Here is a 27,704-nt window from a genome sequence, read left to right as displayed (position 1 = left end):
TCCCTGCTTCAGGTGCGGGCCTCTCGCCAGTGAACTAACAAAGGCTGGGCCACAGGCCTCAGCGGGGGCGGGGGCGGGGGGGGGGGTCGCGGCTTCACCCCCTTGGTTCGGAGGAGCCGCAGAGAGATCTCCGGCTCTTCGCCCCCCAGGAGGGGCCTGGGCCCAGCCCCTGCCTCCGAGGGCCAGCCAGCACGGGGAGGGGCCTGGCAGGAGGAGGAAAGTGGGAGGCAGGCTGGATCCGGGCCCACCCACACCCTTCCACTTCCAGTTCCCGGTTCTGCTTCCCCCGCTCCCCACCCCCCCAACTCCAGGGCTGCTTCTCCCATCCCCCTCCAGCCAGAGCTCCCTGGAAAACCAGGAACCGGAGAAGGCGCAGGCTTGGGTCTCCCACGGGTGCAGCCCCTCCCCAGGGATGGGCGCTGGGCTGGGAGGTGGGGGGGTGTGGAGGGGGAAGCTGGCGCTGGGAGGAGCCTCCTTAGGGCCCGGACACGAGGGGCCCCATAAGTTAGAGCCTGGACAGGCTGAAGGTGCTCCCACCCCCCACCCCCCCACCAGGTGAGCCCTAAGGAAGCCGCAGGTGTAGCGCTGGTCCAGGCTGGGCGCAGTGCTGGGCCGAGGAACGTCTGCTATGTGGGTTCAGGAGGGAGAGCAAATCCGTGTGTCCCATGCGGTGCAAAGCCCGGGACGGGTCTTCCTCTTTGGGCAGCTACAAGTATTAGTACCATCTACTATTGAATCTAAGGCTGCAAAAGGCTAAGGCTTACCCGTGTTTCAGTATCAGGGCAGAGGCTTGAATCCAGATCTCTGACTCTAGGGCTCTGAGGGCGTCTCTATGAAGCTCCGTCCCCCAGCTTACACCACCCCACAGAAACAACCCCGAGAGCCCATCAGACAACCGGGCCAACCCAGAACTCCACAAGGCTTCTGACCGTCATCAGCCAGCCCGCGAGTCCCCCTCAAACCCACCCCTTGTCTGTTAGCACAGATCCCCGATCACCCACCACATCAAAATCTTCCAAAGGATGGGCAAGCTGAGAGAGGCAGGGTAGGCTGGGAAGAACACTGAACCCGGGAAGAACTTCTCTGGCCCTTAGCTTCCTCATCCATAAAATGGAAGAGGTCGACTAGATGATCTTCGAGAACGTCTCCTAGCCCTGCCCTGCCAGGCTGTTGAGGCCCCAAAGGCAAAGGGCAGGATCCTACGAGGCTGGGCCATCTCCAGGAGCCCCGAGAGCCCTAGAATGGAGTCCGAGCCAGGCACAGAGTACGTCAGGGGCAGACAGCCCTCTCCCGGGTATGTGTCTCAATGCTGCCCTGAGGCCTAGAAACATCCAGGGGCTTCTGTAAGAAAAAGCTTTCAGAGAACCTCTGGCGGCTAGTGACAAGAGGAAGGAAGCAGGAGGGAAACGGAGAACATTGCAGGGTGTTGACCCCGACGGCAAACACCCCGGAAAGGAAAGGAAAGGCTCTTTCCTCCGCCCCTTCCTCTGCTCACCCCTCCGACATGAGCTGCACGCTGTCTCACAGCAAACACAGCTGACCTGGGTCAGTCTTTCGGTTCCTTTGTGTAACTCAATGGAACAGCCTTGTCAGTAAGTGTCCCTCAAAGCCACCCAGCATCGTCTAAGACCATCCAGCACATGGCTGGGCAGGCCATGCACTGCACAGCTCCAGAGCCCACCGTGGTGGCCAAGTTCTAGGCCTGAACACAGCGCTTCCCGCCCGTCCTTAGAAGCTTCCTTCTTCTCCCAAGCAGTCCTGCCGAGGGAAGAGACCTGCTCTTGGGCCCACGGTCCCAACACAGCAGCGTGTGTCTACCGTGACATGACGGCCCTGCTGCTCCTGGCACCAAAGCGTCCTCCTCACGCATGCCAAGGGCTGCACCACAAAACCACCACCAAATAAAAACCCTTGCCAAGAGCCCTACCCCCACAACAGGCAGCTTTTAGTTTCTCCTTCATACTGCTAACATCCACAGTGGCCATGAATAATTTTAGAACAACTTAAAAAAAGTTGTTTTGAGGAATCCTATCATGAAAATGTCTTGGTATCGCGACTGACATGGTCACCATCCTCACCGCTCCAGTTACAAAACTGCTGTGGAAAAGGAATGGGATTTTGATTCTACACACCCAAGGGTGCTACCTTCTAAATCCAATGTAGTAGAAAGATTTTTTTAAAGAAGACATAAAGGGACTTCCTTGGTGGTCCAGTGGTTAAGACTCCATGCTCCCACTGCAGGGCGCACGGGTTCGAACCCTGGTTGGGGAACTAAGATCCCGCATGCCACATGGTGCAGCCAAAAAAAAATAAAATAAAGAAGACATAAAGTCACAAGATTGGGTTGAACAGAGAGGAGACACCACCAACAAGATGTGGGGGTCTGGAAAGCAGATTTGTGGCAGGCAAATTTCAGACAGCACATGACAAGTGATTTATAACAGAGTCCTTTAAAGACACATGGCATGATAGCACCATGTATCTCTGGGACCAGGGGTGAAGAGGATGCATGTGTGAAAATAAAAAGGATCGAATGAAAGAAGTAAGATCCCTAAATCCACCTCCCCCAGAAGTCTGAGCTTTACTCTCCAGAGAGCACAAAACAGAGGGTCTTTGCGCAGAGAGTCGACAAGCACCCTTGACAGCAAGAGTAATAAACAAAAACCAAGGAGATGCAGGTTATTTTCAACGCTGAGGTTGAGTCCCCCAGGCTAGTCCCCCACTGGGCTCCTAGAATAGTGGCAGCCAGACCTTACCTTCTTCTCTGGGGAATCTTACCAGTGCAAGAAGAAAGGCCTAAGCGTACAGATACTGACACCAGAGCCCAAATGGTTTCCAAACGGCTTGTTTAGGTCCGCCAGTGTGGATCTGCAAGTCAGCCAGCTTCCAATCAGCTTTTTAGTCCCCTGTTCTTAACCCTGAAAGGACAACCAAGGACCACTAGACATCCGAGGGAAGACTCCAACTTGCAGTGCTTCCACCATGGAAGGGCACCACCATGCCCTCTACCACTGAACGTTTGTTTTTTTTTTAAATTGAAGTAGAGTTGATTTACAACGTTGGGGCAATCTCTACTGCACAGCACAGTGACTCAGTTATACACACATACGCATTCTTTTTTATACTCTTTTCCATTATGGTTTATCCCAGGTTATTGAATATAGTTCCCTGTGCTATACATTAGGACCTTATTGTTTATCCATTCTAAATGTAATAGTTTGCATCTACCAACCCCAAACTCCCAGTCCATCCCTCTCCCTCCCCCCTCCCTCTTGCCAACCACGAATCTGTTCTCTATGTCTATGAGTCTGTTTCTGTTTTGTAGATAGGTGCATTTGTGCCTTATTTTAGGTTCCACATATAAGTGATATCATATGATAGTTGTCTTTCTCTTTCTGAGAAAGTATGATAATCTTAGTGGACAGCATGATAATACTGTCACTTAGTATGACAATCTCATGTTGCATCCATGTTGCTGCAAATGGCCTTTTTTATGACTGAGTAGTATTCCATTGTATATATGTACCACATCTTTATCCATTCATCTGTCGATGGACATTTAGGTTGTTTCCATGTTTTGGCTATTGTGAACAGTGCTGCTATCAACATAGGGGTACATGTATCTTTTTGGGGTTTTCTTTGTTTTTTTGTTTAACATCTTTACTGGAGTATAATTGCTTTACAATGGTGTATTAGTTTCTGCTGTATAACAAAGTGAATCAGCTATACATAAATATATATCCCCATATCTCTTCCCTCTTGCGTCTCCCTCCCCCCCACCCTCCCTATCCCACCCCTCTAGGTGGTCACAAAGCACCAAGCTGATCTCCCTGTGCTATGCAGCTGCTTCCCACTAGCTGTTTTACATTTGGTAGTGTATATATGTAAATGCTACTCTCTCACTTCGTCCCAGCTTACCCTTCCCCCTCCCCGTGTCCTCAAGTCCATTCTCTAGTAGGTCTGCATCTTTATTCCTGTCCTACCCCTAGGTTCTTCAGAACCTTTTTTTTTTTTTTAGATTCCATATATATGTGTTAGCATATGGTATCTGTTTTTCTCTTTCTGACTTACTTCACTCTGTATGACAGTCTCTAGGTCCATCTACCTCACTACAAATAACTCAATTTCGTTCCTTTTTATGGCCGAGTAATATTCCATTGTATATATGTGCTGTATCTTCTTTATCCATTCGTCTGTTGATGGACACTTAAGCTGCTTCCACTGAACTGTTTTTTTTTTTTTGCGGTACGCAGGCCTCTCACTGTTGTGGCCCCTCCCGTTGTGGAACACAGACTCCGGACGCGCAGGCTCAGCAGCCATGGCTCACGGGCCCAGCCGCTCCGCGGCATGTGGGATCTTCCCGGACCGGGGCACGAAGCCGTGTCCCCTGCATCGGCAGGCGGACTCTCAACCACTGCGCCACCAGGGAAGCCTGAACTGTCTTTTTAATCTGACAAAACTACAGGTGTCATTCGCTGTTTTTACTCTGTGGTCTGAACTCAGGAACTGAATGGATTTGGATAAAGATGAAGACCTGTCCTGGGCAACGGGCTCCAAACGGGGGAGTAAAACAAGCAAGAAGACATGGGCTCCAGAAAACAGGAATTCCAACCAGAAGGAAGGCAAAGGGAATGCCAAGGAGGACAACAAAAAGAAGTCACCGGACGGCAGCTAACTATGCCACACGCCCCGAGAGCAATAGAGCGGATAACTCAAAAAATGGAACTGAAACATAACACTTGATGTGTCCGCCCTCGTGGAAGCCATACAGACAGCTATGGGAGGTGTAGCAGAAATGGGCAAAAGGTATAAAGAAAATAAGGCAGATAAAGAAACAAGGTAGGGGCTTCCCTGGTGATCCAGTGCTTAAGACTCTGCGCTTCCAATGCAGGGGGCCCAGGTTCGATCCCTGGTCAGGGAACTGGATCCCACATGCAGCAGTGAAGCTCCTGCGAGCCAGAGAAAAGACCCAGTGCAGCCAAATTAAATAAATAAATAAATAAGTTTTTAAAATGACAAAGGTCAATTAAGAAAAAGAAACAAGGTAATTATTCATTTCAGGGGGAAAAAAGGAAACTATTGTAGTACAGTATAAAGCTCAGCTGTGAACAGTTGCATGAGCTGATTTAACAAGTATGTGTACATGACATACATAAGTATGCATGTTTGTATGTAGGTATGTGGATGTAGACATATTGCCTGGTGTATTAATTTCCTATTGCTTCTGTTACAAATTACCACAAAGTTAATGGCTTAAAACAGCACAAATTTGTTTCTTGCAGCTCTGGAAGTCAGAAGTCCAAAATGGTTCTCGTCACTGGGCTGAAATCGAGGTGTTGGCGGGCTGCATGCTTTTCTGCAGGCCCTGGGGAGGTTCCATTTTCTTAACTTTTTCAGCTTCGAGAGGCTGCGCGCATTCCTTGGCTCCTGGCTCCCTTCCATCCTCAAAGCCAGCAATGGCCAGTCTTTCTCCCATCACATTACTCTGACCCTCCTGCCTCTGCCTTTCACTTTCAAGGATCCTGATGATGACACTGGGCCCACCCAGATGATCCAGGATAAATCTCCCCATCTCAAGATCCTTAACTTAACCACATCTGTGAAGTCTCTTTTGCCACATAAGGTGACACATTCACGGGTTCAGGGGATTAGGATGTGGCTGTCTTTGCAGGGCCATTATCCTGCCTGCTACACGCATACATATATGTATATTATTATAGGCATAAGACATTTTTGAAAGAACACTGGTAAGGTACTATTTATTTATTTATTTATTTATTTTATTTTTGGCTGCGTTGGGTCTTCGTTGCTGTGCGCGGGCTTTTCTCTGGTTGCGGCGAGCGGGGGCTACTCTTCGTTGCGGTGCGGGGGCTTCTCATTGCAGTGGCCTCCCTTGTTGCGGAGCACGGGCTCTAGGCACGTGGGCTTCAGTAGTTGTGGCACAAGGGCTCAGTAGTTGTGGCGCACGAGCTCTAGAGCGCAGGCTTAGTAGTTGTGCTGCACAGGCTTAGTTGCTCTGTGGCATGTGGGATCTTCCCGGAGCAGGGCTCGAACCCGTGTCCCCTGCACTGGCAGATGGATTCTTAACCACTGTGCCACCAGGGAAGACCCCTGGTAAGGTATTATTGATAGTATGTCTACCACGAGAAATATTGAGGGGGTTGGCTGGGTAGAATGCCATGGTTGGCCATATAAGAGAGCTAAATTCTTATTTACCAAATAGGAAATCAATGGAAAATGTCTACAATGGAAGAGTCAAAAATACGAACATTACTCAGACCCATGAGATGCAAAATCGCTAGAAGAAACAGCTAAAAGTGGGTGCCTCTGAGAAGAAGAAGGTGGAAGGAGACAAGGAACAACTGCATTTGGTGAAGAGATGTTAGTCCTGTTTACTTCTTAAATTATATGCATGTAATACTGTGAAGAGATAAAAAGTAATTTTTAAAAAGAGAGAATGGGTCTGGGAATGAGGGCTTACATCCAGCTGCAACCATTGGATGGGTTTGGCCTCCGTCCTCCTCCATAAGAGTGCAGCTAAGTCCTTCCACCTCTGTTACGCTACGAAACCGTCACGTCCCACAGAACACCCATCATCAGCTCCTCACCCCCACACAGAGTTCCATCATCCGCTCTAAAAGTGGTACCTCCCTCCCCGCCCCACCATCACATCCCTCACGAAATGTTTAATTCTCGCAACACATCATTTCCACCAAGTCCAGCCCATGTGCAGCATGGTGCACCTCCCTTATGTTCCCCCCTAACTGCACGTCGACATGCCATTGCTGCCCACATCCCTAACCACAGCCCAGCTCGCTCATCAGTCCATCTCAGACCCAAGACCCACAATTCAACCATCTCCCGAAGCCTCCAGACCGTCCTGCTGCGTCACCTCCCACCTCTGCCACCACACCGTCCCCAGCACCATTCCCACCCTCCTCACCGATCCCAACCCCATCAGCACCCCCTGAGCCAATCAATCACCCCAAAGCCTCACCTCCAAGCCTGCTCCAACCAGCACCGACTAGATCGTCACCCCAGTCTCACCTCAACAAGGGCCGGCGAGGAATCATCCCCTTCCAGAAACAAAACCATAATTGCCCACAAACCCAGATCCTTCCTCCATCAAAAACAACCCTAATGTGACCACCATAAGAGCCCCTCCGGCTCCATCTCAAGTCCTCTCTTTGAATTGCTGAAAAATATCTGACCGTCTCTGCACCAGGTCCTTCTTCACCCCTCTAGCTGAAGTCTGCCCTTTTTGCAGTGGACTTTGCTGGTTTCGATCTAGTTACCTTCCCCTCCTTCCCAGTGGGGTTTCGTGGTGTTTGTGCCGACCCCACCCCTCACCCTAGTCACAGAGTGAGCGTGTGACCAGGCGGGGCCAATCAGAGGCCCCCCAGGAGAGTTTTGGTGCAAAGGAAAGATGCTAACGTGATGGGACGTGGGTCAGGAGCTGCTGGCTGCATTGGGGAAAGCTTGCCTGAGGGATGGAGATAGACGCTGGAACACTGAGGCCATTGTCTGGGCCCCCGGACCCAGCTGTACCTGGAGGCAGGGCATCTCTGAACCTCCCGGTAATGTGAGACTTTCCCTACTTTGGTGTGAGTGAGTCTGTGCCTTGTGGCTGACGGTCCTGACTCATATACTAATCTCAACCTCCTGAAGTCTTCCCTGGGAGGCCCGACTGCGTGGGTTCAAATTCTGTCTGTATTAGCGTCAGCTGTGTGACCTGAGGCATAACTGTGCATCAGTTTTCTCAGCTGTAAAATGGGGAAAATAACACTTGCCACTTCACAGGCCTGTTGTGAGAATTAAAGTGAGATGTATTAAAAATGCTAACAGGGAATTCCCTGGTGGTCCAGGGGTTAGGACTCCACACTTCCACTGCAGGGGGCCCAGGTTCGATTCCCTCACTGGTCAGGGAACTGAGATCCTGCAAGCCGCACGGCGGGGCCAAAAAAAAAAAAAAAAAAAAAAGAATGGATGAAATAACATTAATATTATTTGCTTTAAGAAACATGCCAACAAGAGTGCCTGACACAAAGAATATACTCAATAAATTTTAACAGTTATTAGTCCCTGACTAACCCAGCCCACAGTTTTCTCTCCTTTGTTGACATCCCTGGAGTGCCCGTGAGTGTACTTCACTCCAATGGAGCTTGTACTGATTACGATTCTTACAACCCGCCAGGCCCTGTGAAAAGAGCTTTACAATTTCAACATCTTGTACATCCTCACACCTCACTCCAACCCTCTGAAGTGGAGACTATTTTTATCCCCATTTTCTAGATGAGAAGAATGAGGTATGGAGAGGTTAGCAAAGCTGCCTAAGGTCCCACAGTTCATGGGTGGAGGAACCAGATACAAACCCAGGTCTTTCCCCCGCTGAAGCCCACAGTTTTCCACTTCATCATGATCTCTTACAATTAGCACGTGACCATTGTAAACATGTTAACTTTCCCAAGGAATGGATCAGAAAACAAAGTTTCCAGTTAGTCTCCCTTTCCTGGTGAGGCCTGTCGGCTGTGAGGGCAGGGGGAAGGGTGGTAACAGGCAGTCCAAGCTTCTAATCATCGTGTTCAGTGCCCTGCCGATGAGGGAGTCATTCATTCATTTATTCATCCTACTATTTACTGAGCGCCTACCGTGTGTCCAGCACTGTGCTAAGGGACATGCATTGTCCCGTCTCATCCTCATAACCAACCTACGAAGTCTATGACGTTGGTTCTACTATTATTCCCATTTTATAGAAGGATAAGCTGAGGCTTGGAGAGGTTAATTACCTCTCCAGAGTAGTGTAGGTCGAAAGTCCCAGGGCAGGATTCTGAGTCCAGGTCCATCTAACTTAAGAGTCCTTACAAACATGGCGACACCCGGTCTCACGGATGAGCACGAGTAACACAGACCCCAGATCAGCTCTCTGTGCCCCTGATGTGACACCAGCCTGTAGATAACAGCCTCACGGCTGAATTTCCTATTTGACCTTAGGAGGAGGTGCAAATGAGTCCTGTGGGTGACAGAAGACGTGAGAGTATCTTGTGCCCCACACCACCCAAGCATCTGCCAGGGTGGTGATAAGCTTGGTAAGCTGGGGGCAGCAGAAAGCCGAGAGGAGACATCACAGCCTCCCAGACAGAGATGTTTATCTGCCATGTCTTCCCCCACCCTTGGTCACAAGACCGGGGCTGAATGAGGGGGAGGGGGAGGTCCCAGTGCCACTTTCTGATTGCTCATTCTCTCTCAACACGAGGGAGATGCGTGTCATCATACCGTGACTCTGACTTCCAGAAACGTCCTTCCCACCCAAATCACCAGCTGCCCGTAGAATACCAAAAGCCACTGGCGACGGGCCAGCAATCCTGCCATCCTGTTCCCCACTTCAAAGCCCATCTGTCTGGCTTTGAAGTCACAACAAGATGACTTGTGGCTCTCACACCACCCTCGAGGCCAGAGCACCACCAGCGTGAGCGTTTTTAATCACACCAAATGCTGCCATTATGGTGGCCACACTGGCAGAGCCGAGCTGAATCAGACTCCTCTGCTCACACTTATGGTTACCATGACACAGCCCCAAAAGCAGGGAGGAGAGGAAAAAAAAAAAGGTTTGTACCCAAAATAGACACTGGTAAGGAGCTGAAGTTGTTCTTGGGAGCCAAAATGAGCCAATACAGAGTTCCGTACAGGAGCACGCATTTCCGAACGTGGTGTCAGGAGGAGCCCTGCCGGGGGTCGGGGTCGTGTGTGCGGGGGCAGTCGATGGGCTCCCCACGCCCCAGGAGGCAGGGCACAGGGTCCAGGCTGACAGTCCACACGAGAATCAGCCATGTGGACCCTGGCGGGGCCTGCTGTCTGGACGGCCATGAGCCTGGGTCTGATTCTGTCCTCCCCTCCCCCCAAGCCGAGGTGGCCCACGGTCCACACCTGTGTGATTCTTGGCCCTTCCAGCCTTCTCTAAACAACGGTCCACACGTGCCAGCTCCAGAGCCTCTTCACTAACTCTCCCCTTGACCCCTGCATCTGGTCCCCACTCCACTCCCGCATCTCTGACAAGGTTTAGGGGCTCTGAATGCTGTCTGCCAAGAGGACACCCCAATGGTTCCACTGGAAGACGAGTCATTGACCTGGCTTTTGGGGACCCCCTTAATGCCGCTGAACCAACAGACAGAAAGGAGTTACTCCACAAGCTGGAGTAATTGATCCTAGTTACCAAGGAGAAATTGGGCCAGGAAGATAATTTCTGGAATCAGAGGATTCTCTCAGGTACCTCTTAGAACTTCCATGCCCCAAAGTAAGGGTTAATGAAAAACTACAGGAACCGAGAAAAGAAAAGGCAGGACAACCGAGGATTCAGATCCTTCAGGGACCAGGGTTTGGGTCACTCCACCAGGTAAAAGAATCCTGCCCGGCTGAGGTGCCAGCTGAGCGCAGAGGAGATGCAGGATGGGAAATGGGAGAAGGAAGCCGGAGGGCAAACGTGGTCTTGTGAACAAATATAGAAATGAGAACTATAGTAGTTTTGCATGTTTTCTATTTACTTGATATAGATGTGTTTATTTGTACATGGTAACACTTTTCTTCTTTTTCCTTCATCTTCCCATTATTTATATTTTATATACAAGTTGTTAGAAGTTAACGTTACAATTTAGTCTTTAGGTAACAGAATATTCAGTGAGACTGTGACTGAATGTGAGGCGTTGCTCATGTAGACAGTGATTGATACAATGAGTGCTGGGACGCCTCATTTGGGAGACAGGGTAAGAACGGGAAGCAGGATAGCTGTGTCTTGGTAGGTAGAAATACAACTATTTGGTTGTGGTAGGGGAGCCCACATGTGTGTAAAAGGGGGCAGATGCAAGCTGTGCAGCCCAAGCAGCAGACTGTGCCAGTTAGTTTATTCACCCTTCATTGCCTGCTCTGTGAAAATGAAGCTAGGCCCCTTAAATATGTCCCCTTTGCCAGCTGGCATGACATCAAACTCCCTCAGCAGAGGGCACTGGAGAGACATTGAAGGAGGAGTTTTCTTTCCTAGAACCAGTGTGCTCTCTTGAAGGATTTCTGCATCGTATACAACTGCTCCAGCAGTCAGATCCTGCTGCCCCTGGGGCTCCCCTAGTGGCCAGGCCTGTCGAGCCACAGCTTCTCCAGTGCCTGGCCTGCGGCAAGGGTGCTTCCCCAGCACCTGGCTCCAGCAGTGTTCGACAGTCGCGAGCAGCCAGCAGCTTCACCCAATACTCCTTTTGGGTAGTTTAGAAGCATTGTACCTCCAGCAAGATACTTCCTCATGAACAACTTTCCTTGGGACCCAGAAGGATGGACTTCCAGTGAGTCCCGGGGGCAGGTTTCCAGCAAGTCCTGCCAACGTGGCACCACAGTGACTTCCCTGTCACCCAGGGAGCCAGGGGCATCAAGGCCAGGTTCTCAGCCCTGGGGGCCTCTTCCTTGGGCGCTCCATGGCAGCCCTGGGTGTAGCTGCTGTTCTCATATATGCTATTTCTGTGTTCTTTGCAGATCCTTTTACTTCTTAGCCAATCTCTCAATACTCCAATCTCCTGTTATCATTAATAAGTCTCTATATTAAACTTTGCCTGTTCAAATCGCTATGCGGTTCCTGTCTCCTGAGTCGGCCCTGACAGATACAGTCACCCACGGCTTCAAAGGGCCTTTTTCCATCCTTGGCGTCCTTGAGCTCAGTTCAGCCTCCTTGCCGGCTAATCATTCCCTGCCTCAAGCACTCACTCAGCGATCCCTCATTGAGTGTCATTGCCAAGCTGGGCACTGGGTGGACAGGAGACCCCTGCAAGTTCACAAACAAGGGGATTCCCTGGCTCCCTCTGCCCCCTTGGCTCCAAGCTCTTGGCCCTCGGGCCCCTCCGCTCTTTCTCCTGGCTGGCTGGGGTCTTGCTCTCACTGCTGCCCAGTGGGCACCCCTCTCGGGTCCTGCTGTGATCCAGCTGTACTCTCGATTCTCCTCTGCTGAGATACCTGGGCTTAAATGAGTGCAGACTTCCTACTGCAAGGCCTCCAACTTTATTCTCTGGACATCCCCACCTGGATGACTTGCAGTTACCTAAAACCCTACTCTTCTAGAACCAGATGCTTCATGTTTCCTGTGGCTCCTCTCTCTACGTGGAGGTGGCAGCACCTTCCCCTCAGCTGCCAAAGTCCAAAACCCCGCCGAGAACTCAGGTCCCACCTGCCCCCTCAGTCCCCACGTTGCACCAGGCACCGGATCCTCGGGCCCCTATTCTCCACCCCTGCCCTCCAGGCCCTCGGGACCACAGGTCTAGACCTCGGCAGCTACCCTGTAACGCGTCTCACTGCCTCTGGTGTCCCTCTCTCCCACCCCAGCCTCTCAGCAAAGATTTTCCACACATGGCTTCCTCAATCAAACCTACGATGCCTGATGGAAATGTTCTGAAATTGTGGTGATGGCTGCACAGCTCCGTGAACGCACTACAAACCATCGAATCGCACAGTTTAAACGGGCGAATTGTATGGTATATGAATCATATCTCGATAAAGCTGTTATTTTTAAAAACCCGATGATGCCAGTGATTTTCACACACTGTAAGATCTGAACTCCGGTCTGGTCCTACACTGCTGGCTCTCCGAGTCTGGCCTCAGCCTACTGCTCTGACCTGGCCCCCACCTCGCCTAGCTGACTCCATCATTCCAGGCCCCCAGCTCACATCCCCTGTTCCCACACGCTTGTGTCTACGTTCACAGCATTCTCTCCTCCACGAGGGGGGGGCTCCTTCCAGAGGGCCCCCAGCCCCCTTCCCCACCCCTCAGGACCCCCACCCCCTACCGCTCCTCCTGAACCACCCTCCCAGGGGTCTTTAACCAGTTTGTTGTGTAGTCATTTGGCATTTCTCGTGTAGACGGATGTGTGTGTTTTCTGAAACAGATGAGGTCAGAGTCATGTCCTGCACCCTGCTCTTCTGCCACCGGCCCTCCCTGGTCTCCCTGTTCCGCCTGACCCCTGAGGCAGAGAGGAGGGGGTGAAATCACTCCCAGGCAGCCGCAACATCGCCAGCACGGCGCTGCGGTGCCTCGAGGGACCCCCCACAAGCCCATTCTAGGGGTCGCTTGCCAGAGCTCCCCAAGGCAGTGCGCCAACGGGAAGGGCCCTGCTCCACCTGCCCCAGGCCAGGACGTGCGCCTGCTACGGGGTCCGCAGGCTCAGCCAGCCCCCAGATGCCCAGGGTGCCGGGGGTCGTGAGGGACCTAGGTCAGGGTGTCTGTGAACCATGGGAAGCGGGGACAGCCGGCCTCCCACCCACCCAGGCCTTTGGAAGCTGGTCCCCGGCTTGCCTGGGACCACTCTCTCCTCATACCATCCGTGCGATGCTCCCCCGCCCGCACCTTTTCACACTCCTCCCAGGCCACAGAGCTGACCCCCTCCCGGGCCCAAACCAGGAGGTCCCCCAAAGAGTCTTCAGGGTCTGGGAGCTGCTGCTGGAGCACAGCCCCTGCCCACCCAAGAGTGCATGAAAGAACCCACTGCTGTCAGAACCACCTGCTGCTCCCTGGGTTGCTTTCTCCTCACTCTCTGCCCCAACCGAAACCAAACCACTTGCAGGGGGGAAAGGGGGCCCGAGAGGAGGAAGAACCCAGGGTTCTGGGTAGCACATCCCAGAATCACTAGCCTCTGGCCCGCGGGCCCTGGTGCAGTTCATCCACCCCTTCAGCCCTAAGGGGGCTCAGCCGGAACCCACCTCAAACCTCTGCCGCTCAGACGCAGGCCACACTTTACCAAACCGCACAATGAGAGTCCTTACCTCCTGAGTCTATTTTAAGATATGACAGAATTTGAGTCAAGTGTTTAGCATGATACCTGGCACATGGTAGGCGCTCAATAAATATGAATTTTTTTAAAAAGTACCTCATTCACAGATGTAGAGAACACACGTGTGGACACCAAGGGGGGAAAGCGGCAGGGGTGGGGGTGGGAAGAATCGGGAGACTGGGATTGACATAGATACACTAATATGTATAAAATGGATAACTAATAAGAACCTGCTGTATAAAAAAATAAATAAAATTAAATGCAAAAATTCAAAAAGAAAAAAGTATGTCATTAATTAGGGTGAAAGGCCAGTAAAGTGTCCTTAAGAAACCTAGACTCTCACTTCAGACAACGCCCAGGAATGGCTCTCGCTGGCTCCTGAACGGCTGCTGTGGCCTGACCCAGTGTCCTCTCTCCCAGCTAATGCCGCGAGGCCTCCCCTAATCCCCCAGCGCAAGGGCCTTCGCAACCAGAATAAATAACCTCTTTACCAGCACCCTTAACCTGCCACTGTGGCCTCAGGGGTCAGAGGCACACACAGAGACACAGACACAGACCCACACGGGCACACTCACATACACAGACACATGCAGAAAGACATGTTTGTGTGCGCAAACACACACACACACACACACACACACACAGAGGCAGGCTCCAGGAACCTGAAGCAGGAGAATCCCAGGCGAGGCCTCCCCGCATACGCGTCGCACATTTCACCTAAAGTGTGGGCCAAAGAGGCATTTGGAAACCAGCTTGGGAACCTCATAACCATTCATAACATTGTTCTGAGAGAAAATACAAAACATTGCCCTACAAACAAACATTTGCAGTAGAATTCCTCCAAGAGCTAGGAAGTGCCTGTGCTAGAGAACTAACGGAGCAAGAAGAAACAAACCACATAAGCTCACTTTGCCTCTGCAAAACTAATACCAATTACAAAAACGTTACGTGAACTGCTCACCATGTACACCTAATTAGCATGCAGCACAATTCTGCATGCCATTAAGGGTATGCCGGATTAATTATGCTGTACATTCCGTGTGATTACACCACCACACCCTCGGTCCACACACACCAGCTTCCAGAGGGTGCCCCTGTGACAGGGGTACAAGCGCAGGTCTGTACCAACCAGGGAAACACTGGTTTCCGCACTCAAGTTGACAGTGGTCCCCACCCACCCTATCCCCCGCCAGGCACAGCCTGACTCCGGCCCAGGCCTTCTCGCCAACGCCACCTCCACAGGAGCCCCCGCTGAGGAGCTAGCTTCCCACCCAGCCTCCTCCGGAGAGCAGAGATGCCTCCAAGGTCTCCCCGTGGCCATGGCTGCATGTCACAGGGGCCACACAACAGCCCAATGGCCACCACGTGTGCCCGATCACAGAGGAAGCTGGCCTCCCCATCCAGACCGAGGTCACCCTGAGATCATCTCCCAGACTCCACTAGGGCCCTGCACCCCTTTCCCTGGCACAGAAGCCAGCTACTGGGCAAGGTCCTAGCCGTGGTCCGCCCAGGCCCTGGATGGGTCAGAGCTTCTCCCTCCCTCGTCCTCTGCTCTCCACACAGCCATGGGCAGCTCTACACAGACCCGACCCGACCCTCCATTAAAAAGAGACAAGGAACTGACCTCCTCCCCTAGTTCCCATTTAGCTCAGCAGATGCTCTTCAAATACACTGGGGTGACCCAGGTTTGGGGAACAAGAGAGTCAATGGAACATGATAAGTGGAGCTTCCCAGGAACATGGAACTCAAAACCCACTGGGGGGGGTCAGGCCTCTCGGGAGGCAAAGAGCAAGAGGAAACTTGGCATGTGAGACAGGGGAAGAGGGGCGTGCGCGGTGGGGGGCTGTGCCTCTTCAGCGCCAGACAGGGACCAGGCACAGCTGAATTTTAATCCGCAAATACCAGGGAGGCCAACTGTAGAAGGATTCTTTTAAAAGACACATGACACAAAATATCCAAGTTTAGGGCAAGAAGCAGTGTTTGAAACAAACAAACAAACAAACAAATGACACAAGTCTGGAAGGTTGTCTCCACTTTGCAGACGGCAAAATTGAGGCTAAGAGAGGTGAAGCGATCTTCCTGAGGAGGACTCAGTTAGGAGGTGGCAGGGCCAAGGTGAAACCACTGTCTGTTCAGCACCGAGCCTGGTGGCCCTGGCACAATGCCACGCCGCCTCTTGCCTCTGCCCGGGTTCAGTGATGCTGACCTGGTTCACGCCACTTTTCTAGAAATTCTTTGGAAACAGCTCTTCCTGTGACACACAAAAGACTCATATTCCTACTTTAGAGAAACAGTTTTTATTTCTTTTCTGTTTGTTTACCAAAACTGCTGTGCCCATCTTATCCCCTCCTACACTGGCAGACCTGCCTCTAAACCCAGGGCGGATGGCAACTTTGCAATTCACATACCACTGTCAGAGAGTGATGACACTCGGCCCAGGCTGTGCAGCAGGGAGTTGAGGAACAGGGTCTAGGCCTTGCAGCTCATCTTTCGGGGGAGCACCTGAGAAGCAGAAGCCCCTGCTCAAGCCCCCCCCAAACATCAGTATGCCCAATGTACGTGGTACAAATGCCTGGTTACGTTACTTCCGTCCTTAAAAATCTGCAGGGATTGCTACCAGTTACGGAATAAAATGCGCCTGCCTTTCTAATCCATCACCTGGACCCTGCGCCTTCCTGGGTCCCCACATCCAGGCCTGGTGACACAGGCCCTCCCTCTTCTGCAAGCCCGGCCCAGCCCAGGCTCCGCCTGCACAAATCCTAACCACCCTCAAGTCCCAACTCTAGCCCTGCCTCCCACGGGAAGATCTCTCCCAGACTCCCTCCAGCCGAGCCCTCTCAGCGGACGGACGGCACCTCCACCCACGCGGCGGGCTGAGCCAGCTCCCCTCACCCTCTCCATCACCCAGTCACTCCCACCTAAATGCCTCACAGAGCAGCCCTCCTCCACACCTGCACTGCGGCTCCCCTGGATTCCTGCACCAGCCTTCTGCCTGGGCTCCCCGACCCCAGCCTCAGCTGCCCAAGTGCTCCTCCTTGATGCCCCGGGATGATCTTCCTCAGACGCAAATATGGACACGTTACTCCAAGGCCAACGTCGACGAATGGGTAACATCCCGGCCTTCCGTGGTCCAGCTCGGCCCAGCCCTCCAGCCTCACATCCCATGATCCCCCATATCCCATCACTCCCACCACATCATGGGAGAAAATGCCCTGGACCACCTGGCTAACTGCCCCCTACGCTTTGAGACTCAGCTCCAGCCTCACCTCCTTTAGAAACCCTTTCCTGCTGTTCCCTCCCCCCTTGAATGAGATGTCCCTTCTCTGAGCCCCCGTAATGCTCCAGGTACACGCTGCAGAGCTCTCTCCACCCACCTACGATGTAATGGTCACCTTGCCAGACTCTCATCTCCCCTGCGGGGTCCTTGAGAACCAGCTCAGTCTCTCTTATCTTTGTAGCCAGTGCCCGACACATAGTAGGTCTTTAATAAATGAATAGATAAACATTATCTGTGAAACTGAAGCAAGGGCCCTCTGGAGAGAAAACTCAAGAGCTGCCAGGCCTGCCAGCTTGGGGCCCCAGCATATCACCACACTATCTCAGAGTCCAGGCTGCACAGAGGGTGTTGACAAAAGAAAATGCAGAGGCAATTGCCCTGCCCCACTGGGCTTTCCAGCTGGGCTTCCAGTACCAGGCAGGCCCTCAGGCCACCACTAGTTGGGCTGGGAACCACAGGCCTGTGAGAGGATGGCAACAAGCACCACATTGTTGCTGGTAATAAAACCATTAGGAACCAGTGCTGTGTGCCAGCTCCCAGGCCCGGCTGTGGTCAAGACCCTCCCATGCCTGTGGGCCAGGGGGCAGAGCCAGCCCTGCCAGCAGGCCCAGCAACCAGAGGAGAGGCCACTGCCTGCTCTGGACCCAAAGAGAGCAGAGGGCAGGAAGGGCGAGGGCCCAGGGCTTGGGGGACCTACTGAGTCCCCACTGGGCTTGGACTCTCAGGAAACTGACAGGAGTACATCAAGATTCAAGGCCCAGAGAGCAGATGGCCGGGGCTGGCCGGAGCACTCAGAGATCAACCAGCCAAATCGTGGCTTTACAAAGGAAGTGGAGGCCCTGCGACCCCTAAGGGGTGATGAGGATGACAGGCAACATTTGTGGGGTCTTGGAAGGCAAGGGGGCCTCCAACGGGGTCACCTCACCAGGTCCCCAGATTCACCCTCATGCAGCCCTGTCCTGACCCGACTCAGAGAAAAAGAACTCACACCTCCTGAGTACCTACTATGTGCTGGGCGCAGCGCTGACAGTTTTCACACCGTATTTCATTTGATTCAAGCAATACCAGCAAGATGTGAATGTGATTCTTATCCCTGATTCACAGATGAAAATCCCGCAGCTCAGAGACTTTTAGGTCCCTCTGTAGCTATGGTAGTAGCAGGGCTGAGATGCAAATCAAGGACTGCCTGCCTCGAGGTCACTTCTTTGCACTGCACGTCTGTCCCCTAGCAGCCTGGGGCAGGGGGCGGTCTGCAGAAGGACCAGCTCTTGTCCTTTTATTTATCTTCCTGCCTCACTGCAGGGGCGGAGTGGGGCGGGGCTGGGCCAGAGAAGTCCACACACCCTTTCTCCTGCTGTCTTTACCAGGGGCAGCCTCAGAGGGCAAAGCAAGCTCCAAGATGGCGCCCATGGGCAGTGGCTGGGGGACGGGACTGTGGAAGGGGGAGGTGGGCACTGTTGCCAAGCAACAGGCAGAGGAATTTATATCTGCCCCTCCTCACCTCTCCACCCTGTCACCTGGGTCACTGCCACCTGCTCCTGGGCCTCCAGATCACAGAGGCGGGCACAGCTTGAGCCCACATGCCAGACGAGTTTCCCAGGCATCCCCTCCACCCCTGGAGGGGCCTCCTGAAGCCCCATTTTGTCCTCCCTGCACGTGGCTCCCCAGGCCATGCCAGGGCTGGGTCACCTGAGGTCCATACCGAGACCATTTGGGTCACAACAGCAACGAGATTGAAGCCTTCAGGGAAGATCCTCAATGATTTGTTTCCCATCCTGGGTCAGAACTGAGAGTTTCCAGTCACCGTCCTATAAAGCGAACTTGGTCTGCTGCCCTGGAGTGAACCGGGGTGCTGCCAGCTGCCTGTTTTCCACTCTCACCCAATCCCTACCAGGCCAGGCCTTCGCTTGGAGACCTCAGGGTCTGCAATAAATCTCCCTGCAACCTTTCCAGAAAAGACAAGTACCTGAGTAGCCCCACCCTTTGCTGTCAGTCTCCAAGCCAGTTTCGTATCCATTATAAAAGAGTCCACCCTTCCAGCCCAAGGGTGACTCAAATTTTTATAAGTTCTTATCCAGAAGCTTTAAAAGTGTGGTTTTATTTTTGTTGTGGTCATTAAGAAAGGAATGCATGCGCCTTTATATTTTTGCAAAGGTTACGAAAGTGTATAAAGTAAAGTGGCAAGGCCTCTGCTGACACGTTTGCTGGGTTATCCTTCCAGAACGACTTTTTCTAAGCATCTGCTAGCCTATAAGTGTGCACACTGGCGTGTATTTTAAAGGAATTTTACGAAAATGAGATCACACTCTGCACCATATCATGGACATCTAACATGTCAGAATAGACACGCTTCCCATCTCATTTCAAAGCCACTGGGAGAATCTGATTAGATTCCTCTTTATCCACAAATTTAGGTATCCTTTCAGAATCTACAAAATTAATCACAAAGGACCATTCCTCAAGAAGCCCCTTGCCAACAGGTTCTGCTTGCTGGAGTGCCAGAGGATCCCGGCCGCCTGGCATGGGCCCGAGCGCCCTCGCCTGCCCCTCCTGGTGTCCTCTGGGGAACCTCTGAGGGAAGGCAGGCTCCCAGGTCCCCCAGCCTCCCAGCCCAGGCGTTCCCGGACATTCACCATGATAGGCCCTCATTCAACCCATGGCTCAGTAAGCCACAGATCTGACCCCACCGTCCCATAATGTCCCCTCTGAGCATCTTTTAACCTTTTCAAGGAAGGACTGCTGGCACACCGGGCTCTAGCTGATCTATTAGGTCTGGAACATCTTCCCCACTGACCCCTGGATCCGTCCACACAGCCGCAAAGCAGGAAGAGCACTAGATTAGGAGTCAGGACACCCAAGTTGCAGCCCTCCAGTTACGAGCTGTGAGAGGTGGTCCTCCATCCCCTCTGTACATCCAAACGGGGGCAGCTAACAACTGCTCAGAATTAAAAATGACCTTGACATTTGAAACAGAAACAGAGAGGGAAGATCAATAAGGATGACAGTGAGCAGGGCCATGACCTCAGGAAAGAGAAAATAGGAATCTGATTGCAGATGTAAATAAGGCTGGGAAACCTTGGAGGTCAGAGGGGACCAGAGCAGGATGGGAGTGGGCATTGCTGAGCTACAGTTGAAAAAATTTTTTCATTCCCTGCTGAGATGCAGCTAGGAAAGCCCCAGGTATCCACACCTCCTCCCCCTGTCGCTGTCCTCCAGACAGGCCTGCTATGTGATCAGCAAGGGAGATGTGGCCTGGCGGGCCCTGCCCACTTGCTGTCCTTGCCGGGGCCTGTCAGGCACCTGCAGCCACACCTAGGGGCATGGCCGCCAGCCCGGGCACCTCCCCTCCAAGCTGGGGGCTCCGTTCAGCTGCACATGGAGGAGGGAGGGAAGAGGGCAGTGTGGAGTCAGGGTCTGCTGACGTCCCCTTTCGCTGTGCTTGCAGCCCTTACAGGAATGTTCTGGACGCTGGGGTGCCTCGGCCTGGGGAAGGGGATGCACAAACGGGGCACGGAGACCTCTGGGAGGCCAGGCCAGGGACCCTCCTCCGCCCATTCACATCATGATTGCCATCACTGACAGAGACCTTGCCCCGCTGGCGTTCCCCTTAATGGTCACGACCCCCCAGGGTTGGTGTAATTTAAACCCTGCTCTGTTTCCCTCCAAGTTTGAGCTCTTAAGCTCTAGTCTACAGAATATAAAGGAATCAAGATCCCATACCAAATGAGCTCAGCCGGCCCCTTCCCCTCCCTCCCTTTCGTCCCTCAGTCTCCCCTGCCGTCCCTCACAGCCACAAGCAGGGAAGTTCTAGGCGATTCTCCACAGGCCACACGGGAGTTACAGAGCACAGGGGCCCACTCCCCTCAAATCAGCGTGGGGCCTCAGGCTGCCTCCGAGGCACTGTTCACCGCCCTGGAGTCTCCGCCACACTCCAGCCACCCTGTCCCCGACAGCCTGGCTTCCTCTCCTTGGTCTGGAAGCCCCATCTCTGTGTTCTGAGGATCATCACAGGAGCCACCTCCTCCAGGAAGCCTCTCCTGATCCCTCCAGTTGGCTGTGACCTCACTGTCCTTTGAGCGTTTTATTTCTCCCTCTCCCTCGACCTTGGTCTGTGGTCATTAATTAGTTGGGCACACCCTAAACTCCCTCAAAGCTCAGCACAGGGTCTTGCCCAGCAAGACCCTGGTACAGGGCAACAAACAGACTGCACTCAGGACAGAATCCGAATAAAGAGCTGAAACTGTAGCACAAGGGGTTTAAGGTGGATACAAAGACAACCTGTTGACAGTGCGATCTGTCAAACTCTGGAACGGACTCCTAAACGGCACTGAGGAGCCTCCCACCTCCGAAGATTTTTCAGTCAGAATCAGCACTTTCCTCATCTGTCCAAGATTTTGCAAGAAAGGCAGGAAGGTGGACAAGACTTCACAGAGCACTTCCTGCAGTGCCAGGCCACGCGAGCCGCCCAAATGATGACGCTACTCACGCTAACGCTGAGCGCCTGCACTCTGCTAAGAGCGGAAGCGGCATTATCTCAGCTAATCCTTACAACAACCTATGTGTAGCGCCTGGTCTTGTTTCCACGTTACAGGTGAGGAAACTTGGAGGCTCAGAGAAATTGCGCTACCCCAGATCCCACAACTGTGAAGCGTCCGAACGCCGCTCCTTCTGATTCCGGGGCCCTCCGTTCGGCTGCCTGGAGACAGGCTCATGTGCAAGCTCATGTCCAGGCTCTCTGTCCCCACGCGGCTGCAGGCCGCGTACACAGAAATATGCACAGACACACGTGCACCACACCCTGGCTTGCCCACACACTTAGCCAAGGGGAGGCAGGCTTGGAGACACACACGCGAATCTCCAACACTGCATGGATCTCGGATTTGGTACGTTTTTCTTGAGGGAAGAGAGTCAAAGAGAGAAATGACTGAAAACGAGCCCTCAAGATTTGAGTGGAAAGGAATCTGGCGCCTTTCGTTTACTATTAAGCCCTGCTCAGGAGCAGCAGAGTGCACAGGCCCACAGAGACGCCCAGCCTCCAAGGGCAGTCGGGCTCCTGACCGGCACTACCATCCATTAGACACCAGAACGGAAGTGGAAACAATTCCCACAGGCCATTCCGTGACCCTAACTGTTGCCTGTCCCCAAGCTAGAGGCCAGAGACACACTCAACTATCCATGGGGCATCGGATGGGGGAAGAGGACACGGGCACCAAGTCAGGGACCCCAGGCTCAAGAGAGTGGAAGGTGGCAGGAAGTGCCGAGGGAGGGGAACATGTGACAGGCACACAGTTGGCCCTTCCGGCCTTGGGCTCTGGGTAGCACTCCCAGCCCTGGAAGACACCGGGCCTGGCTCCACAACCAAACAGCCCCCAACCCAGCTCCAGGTGTTCTCAGAGCTTCAAGTTCTCTTTCAGCCCTAAACTCTAGGGCTTGGATTCTAATGGTAACGTTTCAGGCCAAGGATGGCCATTAGAGAGCTGGCAAGACTGCTCTCGGAGTCCCCTTTCTATCTGGTTCCCACAAAAAGGAGCCTTGATGGAATCCGGGGAAGAATTTAGGTTTTTCAGGAAGGCTTGAGCCTAAGGAACTGGCTTATAAGTAGGCGATGGCTATTCGGGGAAGGCAGAGCAGTAGCAAGCAGTAGAGAGCTGGGCACCAAGCCTGCCACTCGGGGGAGGACAGGGACGCAAACACAGATGTCCAGCAGACACTCGTGGAAACCCCACAGAATGTCTGATGGGGGACCAGAGGCGGCCAGGGCAAGGTCCCGTGGAGACCACAAACTGAGAGGAGAGACCAACACGCAGCGCAGGAGCCCGGGAGAGCTGGAGCAGGAGACAGTCTAAGCTCCCCAGAGGGCAGGCCTGGCCCCGCTTCTTCCTGGCCAGGTCACCCGGGGCAAGTATTTTATAGCTTGTCTGTCTCCCTTGCAGGCTTTTTCAGAGGCCCAATGGCGGTGATGTGTGACTGTGCTAGGGAAAGCACTGGGAGCATCTCTGGTTCTAGTGAGATAGATGACTCTGGGTGGGCTCCTGGATGGGGCCTGGTCACCAGAGAGACCAAGAAAGGATGAGGAGCTTGGAGTTTCAGCTTCAAGAAGGTCCATAGGAACGCAGGAGCTCACTGCAAACTGGACTCAGGGAGGAAACCTCAGAAATTACGCACACACACAAGTGTACACGTAAACCTACAGAAGGACACACACGTGCGAAGGCTTAACCAGAGGCTGCACTTTTACACTCCCTGTGGAGTCAGACGTGACAAACCTGTCTCCTGAAGGGCCCTCACCCCTCACCCCACCCTCTCCTTTCAAAGGCCCAGCCCCCAGGAGGCCCTGCTCTCACTCAGGCCTCCTCTCCTTGGAAGCCATTCCTGATTATCTCTGTGAGGCGAGACCACCCCGCCCCCACTCCTGGGTCTGAAATTCCACCACTAGAATCAGAGCCATAGAATTTAAAAGCTGGAATGGACCTTCAAGCTGCAGTCCAACCCTCACCCCACAGAGGAATCCCGTCCGCAGACACCCTGACACATGGCATGGCTGTCCTCTTCTCTGCTTCTCCAGTGCCGGGGTTGGGGGGGGCGGGGGGCAGCCCTTGCACTGTGGACCACACTCCTTGAGTCTAGAAGGAATTCACCTTCTCTAAGGTCGGCTTCCTGTTGCAGGCCCACAAGCCTGGGAAGGAGGACAAGGAGAACCTTGGTCTACCCGAGCCAGGAAGTGTGCATTTGATGAGTAGCTGAAGACAAGCCCCAAGGAGCTGGACAAGAGGCTGGAGAGGGAGCCAGGGCCCAGACGAGTGGGGCCCGGGAAGGGAGGCGGGCAGGTGCCAGACCCGCCACACAAGTTTGCCTGGGCCACTGACTGCGTGCAGCACATGTGCACACATGCACACACACGCACACAGACTCACGCTTTCACAGAGCTCCCTGTCAAACAGCCCAACCAGGGCCTCAACGGGACCTGGAAGCAGAGGGGGACCACCTTGCCCCAGCAACCTAGCAGGAACCCCTAACAGCCCAAGCCTCCAAACCCAGGCAGCTCAGGAAACCACCAGGAAACGACCCCTGCCAGCAGAGGGGGCAGCCCAAAGAGGGTCCGCCTGACAGCTGGGCTCCCCAAATCCCAGAGGCCAGTCCTAGCTCTCCAGCATCGCCCAAAGAGAAAAGCTTCCCCGGCTGCAGCTGTCACATCTGCCTGGGAGGGAGGAGGCACAGCGGAGCAGCACCTGATCCCAGGATCCCTTCGCAGCCCGCCAGCCCAGGAGGCCGGTTCAGCGCTGGCAGCCCAGGGTGAAACATGAAGACTGAACAGTCCCCCAGGGATGGTGATGGCAGTCTCTGGGCACAGCAGCAAGGGGCAAGCTGGGTCACAGGGCGGCCGGCTCTTCTCCTGCAGCCTCCTGTCCCTTCTGGTTTGGAAGGGGGCGAGCTGTGTGGCTCTGGGGCCCGGGCCCTTCCTCCCTGCCTGACACAGGCCAGAGCTGCCCAGCTGGGTACAGGACGCCATCTTGGGTCAAGGTGCAACCACAGGGGGCTCCTCTCGCGAGCTGGGGAAGAGAGCCCCTGAGAACCAGTGAGCCCCTCACTCCCCACCCAAGGGGCCAACACCTACTCAACTGCCTTTGCACTGGAGAGTGGAGGAAGGACAGAAGGGATGCAGAGAAACGGGGGAACTAATGGGGGTGAGAGGGAAGGGAGTGGGTGCCCCCAAGAAGGGAGCCTCCAGGAAAGCGAAAAGCAGTTTGGCAGCTAGAGGGCCGCGGGCCCCAGCGATGGGGGGCTGGGGGAGGCCAGGGGCGGGCCCTGGACCCTTGCCAGCTCCGTCTGAGCCGAGGGGGAGGGAGGAGGGAGGGGGAGGGGAGCTGGGGTGAGGGCGGGACACGGACCGAGGCCGCCTGCGGCTCGGAAGCTTGGGGTCTCCCGGGGCGCTGGGACGTGGGGCCGAAGACCCCGATCCGCAGCCTCGCGAGGCCTCGTCCTTCACCGTGCGGATGCGAAGCTTTCAAGGACACGTCTGCACCGGCCCAGCGGGGGTGCGTGTGCGTGAGTGTGTCCGCGTGCGTGTTGAGTGTGTGCAGGGGGGTGGGTGCTGCTGCAGGGGGCGACCCAGGGCGTCCCCACCAGCCACGCTCCGGGCCCAGGCCCTGAGGCTCCCACCCCTGCGTTTTCCGGCCCCCGCGGCCCCGGCCCGGGATCTTCGCCCGCCCCCGCCCCGCCCCCACACTGCGGCGCCGCCACCGCCGCCGCCGCCGCCGCCGCCGCCGCCCCGGCTCCCACGGCCCGCGGCGGGGGCAGGGAGGAGCCAGGCACGACGTCCCCCCCGCGCGCCACCCGACTCTCCGCGTAGAGGTGTGCCCCCCAAGTGGCACTCTCCCCACCCCCGCAGCCCCTCCCAGATCCGCTGGCACCCCGCTCCCCCAGCCACAGGTGGCCGGAGGAAGATCGCTGCGCAGCGTTCCCCGGTCCGGCCCCCAGATCACCCCTCGGCCCGCCCCCGGGGGCCTCCCGGGTCCCCCGCCCCGCCGGGCCGAGGAGGGCCGGGAGCCGGGGGGAGGGGCGGGGGGCCGGGTCGTGCCAGGCTGCCATTTTCTGCCGCCACCGCGGAGCCTGCGCGGGGCCGGGCCCCCGCCCCCCTCCCCCGCTCCCTGCGGGCCGCGGCGGGAGCCGATTATTCCGGGTCGGGGTCCGCGCCCTCCGGCGTCCCGGCCGCAGGCCCCAGGTTGGGCCCCGGGGCGGGGGCAGGGCCCGGAAGGCGGGGGCGGCCAGGCCGGGGCCCCTGCGGCAGCGCCTAGCGGGGCACCGCGGCTGAGGCCGGCGGCGGAGGAGGCCCCCCGCGGCATTGTATAGACTTGAACTTGAGCCCGGAGCCGGGCGGGGGCGCGGAGGGGGCTACGCGCCGGGAGCTGGCGGGACGGGAGGGGGCGCCTGTGGAGCCCGCGGGGACATAAACAAACCCTCAAATCCCCCGCGCCGCCCCGGCCAGCCCGGCCCGCCGTCGCCGCCCGCAGCCCTGGCTCCGCGAGCGCCCGGCGCCGAGTTGCGGGGGTCCGGGAGCGTGCCCCGAGCCGGGCACTGCCCGCCGCCGTGGCCCCCGCCCGGCTCCCCTCCTCCCCGCCCGCCTCCGGGCCGGCCTCCCGGGCCGCCAGCAGCGGCGCTCATTACCGTGTGGCCGGTGGGGTCGGGCCGGCCCGGCTGCGCGCCCTAGTGCCGCGGCGCCGCGTCCCGGCTCGTCCTCTGCTCTCGCCGCCGCCGCCGCCGCCGCCGCCGCCGCCGCCGCCCGCGCGCCCTCCCTCCCTCCCTCCCGGCCCGCCTGCCTGCCTCGCTCGCTCCCTCCCTCCGCTCGCTGTCGCGCTCCCTCTCTCCGCCTCCTCCGCCGGGTCCCCCCCTCCCACCCCTTCTCTCCGCCTTCCTCCTTCCCTCCCTCCGGCCGCCCGCGGGCCCAGGCCTCCGCCCGCTGCTCGCCCCCCGCGGCCGCGCTGGCCCCGGCCCTGGCGCTGCGGAGCCGGCCCGGGAGGCAGCGCCGACTTGGGGGCCCCGGGGCGCCGCGACGGGAGCGGCCTGGGCGCGCGGCCGGTCCTAGCGCCCTCGGCCCGACTTCCCGGCCTCTACGCCCCCGCTGGGGGGGGCTCCCCGCACGCTGCGGGTCGGAGGGCCGGACCTCGCTGCGCCCCGACCCTGCGCTGGGCCCAGGAACCCCGCCTCGGCCGCTCTCCCGGCCACTCCGCCGGGGGCCTGCGGCAGCCCTCCCCCCCGCGGGGCGCCCCGCTACCTGGAGCTGCCTCTGCGCTGGGTCCCCGCATCCAGCACTGGCCGCAGGGACAGCAGCCCCTCCTCTCCCGCGGCCGGTGTCAAGTGCCTCCCCCCGGCAGCCCGCGGAGCCCCCGGCGGTCTTCGCCCTGCAGTTCTCCCGACCTCCACCAGAGCCCACTGCACTCTGCCTGCCTCAGCACTGGGGCTGGGGACAGCAGCGCCGGCCCATCCGCGCCGCAAGCCCCACGCCACCCGGCACCCCCGCCAGGTGCCGCCGCCGAGTGGAGGCCGGCCCACTCAACAGGACCAAGGTCGGGGCGCCAGGCTATCGAGGCCGTCTGGGAGGCTCGAGCACTTCTATAGGATGAGCCCCCTTGAAGGGAGTGAGTTCCCCGTACCTTGAGGTGTCCAAGTAGAGTTGAGTGTCCTCAGTTGGTCAGTGGAAGACTGAAAGATTTCATGGCTCGGGGGTGGAACTAAATGACATTGAAGATCCCTTCCAGCTCTAAGATTCTGTGCACACACCTACACTCCGCCCTCATGCTTACTCACCCCTTTGCGGCGAGGGTTGTTCTCATTTCCCATAGAGTTCCCAGGGCTCCAGGTTTCTGACTCGGGGCATCTCTGTCTACTTTCATCAGCACAGCCACTCCTCTGCTCATCACTCTCCCAACTGCCACCGCTAGGGCTTGGTGCTGGGGCCCCTGACTCCCCAGCCTGGCTCCTTTCTTCTGCTTGTATCTCCACCAGTCATCTGCCACTGTGTACCCCCATTCCACCCAGTGCTTCAGCTACATGGCAGTGCCCTGAGCTCCCTGCCCCAGGCCATGGTGTGCTCCCTTCCCCAGGCACCAACCATCCCACTTATGGACACCCAGGCCC

General features: G+C 55.8%; 1 protein-coding gene across 9 annotated transcripts in view; it reads right to left on the bottom strand.

Annotated features, from left to right (window-relative positions):
• DNMT3A (DNA methyltransferase 3 alpha) overlaps window positions 1-27,004 on the bottom strand; it is a 106,590-nt gene extending 79,586 nt beyond the window's left edge. For 2 of the 9 annotated variants that reach the window (XR_007470767.1, XM_012532413.3), the window contains exon 1: window positions 26,842-27,004. The gene's annotated coding sequence lies outside the window, so the exon portion shown is untranslated. Of the gene's footprint in view, window positions 1-764; window positions 3,234-26,234; window positions 26,372-26,841 lie in introns of those variants that run through there. The other 7 variants (XR_007470769.1, XR_007470770.1, XR_007470768.1 and 4 more) reach the window with 6 other exon arrangements.
• Between the last annotated feature and the right edge of the window lie 700 nt (window positions 27,005-27,704).

This window comes from Orcinus orca, chromosome 13, assembly GCF_937001465.1.
Source record: "Orcinus orca chromosome 13, mOrcOrc1.1, whole genome shotgun sequence".
Taxonomy (NCBI): Eukaryota; Metazoa; Chordata; class Mammalia; order Artiodactyla; family Delphinidae; genus Orcinus; species Orcinus orca.
This window is presented reverse-complemented; position numbering and strand designations above follow the sequence as displayed.